Source organism: Triticum urartu, chromosome 6 (genome assembly GCF_003073215.2).
Source record: "Triticum urartu cultivar G1812 chromosome 6, Tu2.1, whole genome shotgun sequence".
Taxonomy (NCBI): domain Eukaryota; kingdom Viridiplantae; phylum Streptophyta; class Magnoliopsida; order Poales; family Poaceae; genus Triticum; species Triticum urartu.
In genome coordinates, this window is record NC_053027.1 from 79,431,908 (window position 1) to 79,441,664 (window position 9,757).

A 9,757-nucleotide genomic window follows, 5' to 3' on the forward strand; every position below is an offset into this window, starting at 1 on the left:
GTGTGTACCAAGAAAGCGGTTTGCAACTTACTAGGACATATTCCTTGCGGAAAACATGTGGTAGTACAGGGAAGGAAAAGTGGAAGGAACTGGATCGATACGGTTTGACACTGAAGTCATATAGTCTGGCATAAGACTGGCATGCTGCAACACTGCCATCTTACCCATCCTCATGCCAACACATGGCCATGCATACTCACATCCATCCACCTATGGATTATCGAAACTCACTTGCCTCATCGTTGCATGTAACATGACATTCGTCAGTATGCTCATCAACATGCCATGAAACTACTTAATGCAACATGCCAAAACAATCATCATATCAAAAGTTCAAACATGCTTGCCTGGTTCAGAGTAGTCGGAGCCTAGCTCGGTGAAGTTCGCGGTCCCGTCACCTCCTTTGGTATCTACGGCATAAAGAAAATATACGCGCTATCGTGAATACCATGAGGTGCACAAAAATTTCTCCAAATATTTTTCAAATAAATCTGATAAAAAACTAGACAAAATTTTAAGGAGGACAGAAAAATAATCAATCAAAAATACTTTTCTGTTAAAAAGTTATAAGGGTTTTAGTCCAGGGACTCATCTGTAATGAAACAGAAAGTTCCCAGGGGCTAACTTATAAAAACAGAAAACGATTCGATAAAGAATACGCCGGCCCAGCGGGAAAACGCATTTGGCAGAAGACGCTTTCAGAAAACGGTTCGTTTAGAAAGGACAGAGAGGTTGACAGGCGGGTCCCGCCCATCAGGTTTGAATTTTCAAAAAGAGGTGGCAGAGCTCGACGGTGCCCGATAGCCGCGGTGGTTGCCGGCGGCGATCCACGGCGAGGCAGGGGGATCGGGTGGTACCTCTGTGTTCAGTGCGTCCTTCCGCGTCGGTGGGTGGTGGTGGTGGTCGCCGACGAGTACCACTTCGGCGGCGACGCTGGCTCCGGCGGACGGCGATTCGGGTGGTTGTGGACCTCGTCGGAGAGAGCTGTGAAGATCAAATTGGAGTGGGGGTTATACTCTTGGGTGCTCGAGGAGGCTACTGAGGAGGTTTGGGCATCGGGGATGGCCTCACCGGAGTGAATCGAGTTGGTGGCCGAGGCGGAATGAGGCGGCCGGAGTTGGGGGAGGAGACCTCCTCGAGGTCCTCCTAGTGGCCTGGCGGGGTGTCTGTGGGGTGTAGTGAGGGTGTGTTCTCAAGGGTGAGCTCGGGGTCCCCTTTTATAGGCGATCTGAGGCGGTGGCCGTGAACGGGGTTCTCCGGCGATGGATTACGGCGGCGCAGTGCTCGGTTGGGGAGTTTAGGAGGTTGGGCATCAACGTGGAGGTCCACTGGTTCCATTCAGATGCTAAACAGACTTGGATTAGGAGCTTGGGGTGGGTTTCGACGGAACGGGGCGACGCGGGCCCGTCGGCGTCAGGGAGCACGCTCTGTGTGTGCCGCGCCACGGCGACGGTGCCGCATGCGTGCGCTGGCAAGGAGATGGCCACGCGGAGCTACCAGGAGGATTGGGCGGCGCCGAACGGCGTTGAGCCGCCGTTCTGCTCCCTGTCGGCCGCTACGGTGGTTCGGCCGCCGCAAGACACGCCGGCGCAGGCGGGCCAGGGTACCACCGACGCCAGGAAGACGCCAAGCGCGCGTGTGGAGCTCCGGACAAGCAGGCCAGGCGGTGAGCAACGTGCCAAGGGCACTGTGGCCGCGTGACCGAAATCTGATGAAGAGAAACGACACTGAACCCTGAAGTTTCTCTGAATTTTCTGAATGTGCAAAGGAACAGTGCAGCTTAGGTGTTCGACAGAATGTTTTTGGTATGAGGGAGGCTCTGCTTGAGCTGATTTTTGGTGGAGTGGCCTCTCATTTCACCAGGAGACTGCCTGAATTTTTGTGGAATTTTTGGGGAAGTGTAGATATGAATTTCACCAAAATTGGAAAATCTGGTCCAAACTTGCAGTGAGTGAAATTTGAAAAATTTGAAAAGAAGAAGAGTGGATCAAGATGGTTCTAGGTTGTGGGTGCTAAGGACAATCCAGAGGAGTTGGTTTGAGATAAAAACTCAAAGGCAATGAGGTACTTGCTTTGAAAATCACTCAGGCTCAAAATAATTTGCAGAAATGATTTGAGAGATAAAATAATTGAAATAAAATCCAAAACTTGTTTGGACTTGTTGAGACAGAGGATTTAGATTGTTCAAAGGTGGAGGGAGGGATTTTGAGAAGATTTACTATAAGAGACATGGTAAAACCATGGGTGGTTTTTAAGATAAGAAAAACCTCAAAATTCACAGAGTTCTTTTTATAAGAAAAAGAATAATTTCCAAAAATATACTTTGAGAAGGGAACCATCAGAGAAAGAGTTTTAAATGATCAAACACCATAGTTTGAAGAAGATACAAAAATAAAAACCCTTGCCAAAGAAGTTTTTAAGAGGAAGGTTTTCTGGAAAAATTTTAAATGGCCTCTTTTCAAAAACCAACAAAGTTTTTGCTGAAAACCAAATAAAAATTTTGGAGTGTCACACTCAACACTCATTGGACCGCACACATCAGTATGTATTATTTCCAACAAGTCTGTTGCTTGCTCCATTGTTCCGAAGAACGGAGTCTTAGTCATCTTGCCCATGAGGCATGGTTCGCAAGCATCAAGTGATTCCAAAAGTCCATCAGCATGGAGTTTCTTCATGCGCTTTACACCAATATGACCTAAACGGCAGTGCCACATATAAGTTGCACTATCATTATTAACTTTGCATCTTTTGGCTTCAATATTATGAATATGTGTATGACTACGATCGAGATTCAATAACCATTTATATTGAGTGTACGACCATGGAAGGTTTTATTCATGTAAATAGAACAACAATTATTCTTTGACTTAAATGAATAACTGTATTGCAATAAACATGATCCAATCATATTTATGCTCAAGACAAATACCAAATAACATTTATTTTAGGTTCAACACTAATCCCGAAGGTAAAGGGAGTGTGCGATGGTGATCTTATCAACCTTTGGATCTCTTCCAACACACATAGTCACTTTTCCCTCAACTAGTCTCTGTTCATTTTGTAACTCTTGTTTCGAGTTACTAATCATAGCAACTGAATCGGTATCAAATACCTAGGGGTTACTATGAACACTAGTAAAGTACACATCAATAACATGTATATCATATATACTTTTGTTCACTTTGTCATCCTTCTTATCCGCCAAGTATTTAGGGCAGTTCCGCTTCCACTGACCATTTCCTTTGCAGTAGAAGCACTCAGTTTCAGGCTTGGGTCTAGCTTTGGGCTTCTTCATGGGAGTGGCAACTTGCTTGCCATTCTTCTTGAAGTTTCCTTTCTTTCCCTTGCCCTTTTACTTGAAGCTGGTGGTCTTGTCAACCATCAACACTTGATGCTTTTCTTGATTTCTACCTTCGCCGATTTCAGCATCACGAAGAGCTCGGGAATTGTTTTTTTGATCCCTTGCATATTATAGTTCATCACAAAGTTCTAGTAACTTGGTGATAGTGATTAGAGAAGTTTTGTCAATTACTATCTTATCTGGAAGATTAACTCCCACTTGATTCAAGCAAGTGTAGTACCCAGACAATCTGAGCACATGCTCACTGGTTGAGCTATTCTCCTCCATCTTGCAGGCAAAGTACTGTCAGAGGTCTTATACCTCTTGACATGGACATGAGTATGAAATACCAATTTCAACTCTTGGAACATCTTATATGCTCTGTGGCGTTCAAAACATTTTTGAAGTCCCGGTTCTAAGCCGTAAAGCATGGTGCACTAAACTATCAAGTAGTCATCATACCGAGCTTTGCCAAACGTTCATAACGTCTGCATCTGCTCCTGCAATAGGTTCGTCACCTAGCGGTGCATCAAGGACATAATTCTTCTATGCAGCAATGAGGATAATCCTCATATCATGGAGCTAGTCTGCATCATTGCTACTAACATCTTTCAACATAGTTTTGTCTAGGAACATATCATAAATAAAACGGGGAAGCTATATGCGAGCAATTGATCTACAACATAGATATGCAAATACTATCAGGACTAAGTTCATGATAAATTAAAGTTCAATTAATTATATTACTTAAGAACACCCACTTAGATAGACATCCCTCTAATCATCTAAGTGATCACGTGATCCATATCAACTAAACCATGTCCGATCATCACATGAGATGGAGTAGCTTTCAATGGTGAACATCACTATGTTGATCATATCTACTATATGATTCACGCTCGACCTTTCGGTCTCAGTGTTCCGAGGCCATATTTTCATATGCTAGGCTCGTCAAGTTTAACCCGAGTATTCTATATGTGCAAAACTGGCTTGCACTCGTTGTATGTGAACGTAGAGCTTATCACACCCGATCATCACGTGGTGTCTCGGCACGATGAACTGTAGCAATGGTGCATACTCAGGGAGAACACTTATACCTTGAAATTTAGTGAGAGATCATCTTATAATGCTACCGCCATACTAAGCAAAATAAGATGCATAAAGGATAAACATCACATGCAATCAATATAAGTGATATGATATGGCCATCATCATCTTATGCCTTTGATCTTCATCTCCAAAGCACCGTCATGATCACCATCGTTACCGGCATGACACCATGATCTCCATCACCTTGATCTTTATCAACGTGTCATCACATGGTCGTCTCGCCAACTATTGCTTTTGCAACTATTGCTATCGCGTAGCGATAAAGTAAAGCAATTATATGGTGCTTGCATATTATGCAACAAAGAGACAGCTATGAGGCTCATGCCAGTTGCCGATAACTTTAACAAAACATGATCATCTCCTACAACAATTTATATCTCATCACGTCTTGACCATATCACATCACAACATGCCCTGCAAAAACAAGTTAGATGTCCTCTACTTTGTTGTTGCAAGTTTTACGTGGCTGCTACGGGCTGAGCAAGAACCGTTCTTACCGATGCATCAAAAACCAAAACGCAGTATAGTGATTGCTTTTTGATCTTCAAAAAGAACCCTATTCATTGAATCCGATTGAACTAAAGTTGGAGAAACAGACACCCACTAGCTACCTGTGTGCGAAGCACGTCAGTAGAACCAGTCTCGCGTAAGCGTACGCGTAATGTTGGTCCGGGCCGCTTCATCCAACAATACCGCCGAATCAAGAATCAACTAGTGATGGCAAGCAATATGTATATACCCACGCCCACAACTCCTTTGTGTTCTACTCGAATGCCACTGTTGGGGAACGAGTAATTTCAAAAAAAATCCTACGCACATGCAAGATCTATCATGGTGATGCATAGAAATGAGAGGGGAAGAGTGTTGTCCACGTACCCTCGTAGACCGTAAGCGGAAGTGTTATGACAACGCGGTTGATATAGTCATACGTCTTCACGATCCGACCGATCCTAGTACCGAAAGTACGGCACCTCCGTGATCTACACACATTCGGCTCGGTGATGTCCCATGAACTCACGATCCAGCAGAGTGTCGAGGGAGAGCTTCATCAGGACGACAGCGTGATGACGGTGATGATGATGCTACCAGAACAGGGCTTCGCCTAAGCACCGCTACGATATGACCGAGGTGGATTATGGTGGAGGGGGGCACCGCACACGGCTAATAGATCAATGATCAACTTGTGTGTCTATGGGGTGCCCCCTAGCCACGTATATAAAGGATGGAGGGAGGATGAGGCCGGCCCTCATAGGGCGTGCCCAAAGTGTGGAGTCCTACTAGGACTCCCTAGTCCTAGTAGGATTCCACCTCCCACATGGAATAGGAAAAAGGGAAGGGAGAAGGGGAAGGAAGGAAGGAAGGGGGCACCCCCTTTCCCTAGTCCAATTCGGACCAGTCCATGTGGAAGGGGCGCGACCACCCTTGAGGCCTTTCTCTCCTTTCCCTATGGCCCATTAAGGCCCAATACAAATTCCCGTAACTCTCCGATACTCCGAAAAATACCCGAATCATTCGGAATCTTTCCGATGTCCGAATATAGCCTTCCAGTATATCGATCTTTACTTCTCGACCATTTCGAGACTCCTCGTCATGTCCCCGATCTCATATGGGACTCTGAACAAACTTTAGTCATCAAATCACATAACTCATAATACAAATCGGCATAGACCGTTAAGTGTGCTGACACTACGGGTTCGAGAACTATGTATACATGACCGAGACTCATCTCTGGTCAATAACCAATAGTGGAACCTGGATGCTCATATTGGTTCCTACATATTCTACGAAGATCTTTATCGGTCAAACCGCATAACAACATACGTTGCTCCCTTTGTCATCGGTATGTTACTTGCCCGAGATTCGATCGTTGGTATCATCATACCTAGTTCAATCTCGTTACCGGCAAGTCTCTTTACTCGTTCCGTAATGCATCATCCCGCAACCAACTCGTTAGTCACATTGCTTGCAAGGCTCATAGTGATGTACATTACCGAGAGAGCCCAGAGATACCTCTCCGATAGACGGAGTGACAAATCCTAATCTCGATCTATGCCAACTCAACAAACACCATCAGAGACACCTGTAGAGCATCGTTATAATCACCCAGTTATGTTGTGATGTTTGATAGCACACAAGGTGTTCCTACGGTATTCGGGAGTTGCATAATCTCATAGTCAGAGGAACATGCATAAGCCATGAAGAAAGCAGTAGCAATAAAACTGAACAATCATTATGCTAGTTGGGGAATGTAGTAATTTCAAAAATTTCCTATGCACACGCAAGATCATGGTCATTCATAGCAACGAGAGGGAAGAGTGTAGTCCACATACCCTCGTAGACCGTAAGAGGAAGCGTTTATCAACGTGGTTGATGTAGTCATACACCTTCACGATCCGTCCCGATCAAGTACCAAACGTACGACACCTCCGCGTTCAGCACACATTCAGCTTGATGACGTCCTCGCCTTCTTGATCCAGCAAGACGGGCGAAGTAGTAGATGAGTTCCGGCATCACGACGGCGTGGTGACGGTGTTGGTGAAGAACAATCTTTGCAGGGCTTCGCCTAAGCACTACGAAAACTATGACAGAGGATAAACTAGAGGGGGTGGGGTTGCCGGCACACGGCTTGGTGTTTCTTGATGTGTCTTGAGTGCTAGCCCTACCACTGTACTTATATGTTGAGCCTTGGGGTCGAAACTTGGAGTAAAATCCTACACAAAGTTGGTTTCACCCGAAAGGCAAGAGTCCTTCTCGTACTCCAGGACCAGACGCCAGGGATCCCGACATCTGGATCCAGACGCTAGGGACCCTAGCGTCTGGCCCCTGGACTCCGCAAAACTTCCGTTTTCTCTTTCCAAAAACCTTGTGGGCTTTCCCCTTTGGCCCAGATAAAGTGTTCTCGTACCCAAACATTTCGGGAAACATCCGGAACCCATTCCAGTGAATTCCGGAACCCTTCGGGAGACCAAACACCACTATCCCATATATCAATCTTTATCTCCGGACCATTCCAGAGTTCCTTGTCATGTCCGTGATCTTATCCGGGACTCCGAACAACATTCGGTCACCAACATACATAACTCATATAGTACTATATCATCAACGAACGTTAAGCATCTGGACCCTACAGGTTCGAGAACAATGTAGACATGACCGAGACACCTCTTTGGTCAATAAGCAATAGCGGAACCTGGATGCCCATATTGGCTCCTACATATTCTACGAAGATCTTTATCGGTCGAACCGCATAACAACATACGTTGTTCCCTTTGTTATCGGTATGTTACTTTCCCGAGATTCGATTGTTGGTATCTCAATACCTAGTTCAATCTCGTTACTGGCAAGTCTCTTTACTTGTTCCGTAATGCATTGATATGTCTCCAATGTATCTATAATTTATGAAGTATTCATGCCATGTTTACAATATTTTTATATGATTTTGGTATGATTTGATAGAACTAACACGGACTGACGCTGTTTTCAGCAGAACTACTGTGGTGGTGTTTTTGTGCAGAAATAAAAGTTCTCAGAATGCGATGAAAATCAACGGAGATTTTTTCAAGAAAATATGAAAAATACTGGAACGAAAATCTACCGGAGGGGAGTCATGGGGCCCCGGCGAGGGTGGGGGGCGCGCCCCCTGCCTCGTGGACTCCCCGAGGGCCCCCCTGACGTGAAACCAACGCCAACTTCTCCTATAAATATAGAAACCTCCAAAAATTAACCTAGATTGGAAGTTCCGCCGCCGCAAGCCTCTGTAGCCACGAGAAATCAATCTAGGCCCTCTCTGGCACCCTGCCGGAGGGGGCCATCACCACCGGAGGGCATGGACGAGGATCCCGGAGGGGCCATCATCACCATGAAGGCCAAGGACCAGAGGGGGAACCTCTCCCCATCCAGGGGGAGGCCATGGCGGAGGAAGCACAAGGGGGAGAACCTCTCCTCCTCTCTCTTGGTGGCACCAGAGTGCCATCGAGAGGGGAATCATCACCGCGGTTATCGTCTTCATCCACATCATGATCCTCATCACCATCCTCATCTCTTTTACACGGTCCACTCTCCCGCACCCCGCTGTAATCCCTACTTGAACATGGTGCTTTATGGCACATATTATGATCCAATGATGTGTTGCCATCCTATGATGTTTTGAGTAGATATTCTTTGTCTTTGGGTTGGTTGATGATCTAGATTGGTACGAGTTGTATGTTTTATTTTGGTGCTGTCTTATTGTGCCCTCTGTGTCATGCAAGCGTGAGGGATTCCGTTGTAGGGTGTTGCAATATGTTCATGATTCGCTTATAGTGGGTTGCGTGAGTGACAAAAGCATAAACCCGAGTAAGGGGATCCTTGCGTATGGGATAAAGGGGACTTGATGCTTTAATGCTATGGTTGGGTTTTACCTTAATGATCTTTAGTAGTTGCGGATGCTTGCTAGAGTTCCAATCATAAATGCATATGATCCAAGAAGAGAAAGTATGTTAGCTTATGCCTCTCCCTCATATGAAATTGCAATGATGACTATCGGTCTTGTTAACAATTGCCTAGGACAATTCCGCACACCGACCCACCATTATTCCACATTCGCTATTTATAATATTTAGTAATATATTCTAACTTTATGATAACAGCACCTACTTTTATATTTTAGCTCTTCGATATCATACAAATTTATCCACTTCATACCCACAACGTAGTTTTATTTCTCGTTTCTAGTTGGAAGCAAACGTTCGGTGTACGTAGAGTCGTATTAGTGGCAGATAGGGCTTGAGAAAATATTGATCTTACCTTTAGCTCCTTGTGGATTCGACACTCCATACTTATCATTTCCACCTTTGTAAATTGCTACGATGATTCCCTGCACTTGAGGATTATCAAGCTCTTTTCCTGGCGCCGTTGCCGGGGAGCAATAGCGTGGGGTTGATATTCTCGTGTGTGCTTGTTTGCTTTCTTCACTAAGTAGATTTTGTTTTTCCTTTTTGTTTCTGTTTAGTTGTGGGTGAAACATATTTTTTTTGAAAAATACAAAAAGAATTTACTTGCCTCTCATGCCTAAAAAGTTTTTCAAAAAGAGAAGTGATTGGAAAGTTATGCATTGAAGAAGTGAGGGTCGACCTTGAGCACTTGTGTTCATGCTCACGGAAACAATGTAGAATTTTTCATAGAAGTTTCTCTGTAAATAATTATCCCCTTATATATATATATCCATTGTATTATAAAAATAATGTGCCAAGCTTTGGTTTTAGGATGATTAGATTGCTTGTTTACCATGTGCAGAACAAAAACAGAAACTTTGGCTGTAGCGCGTGA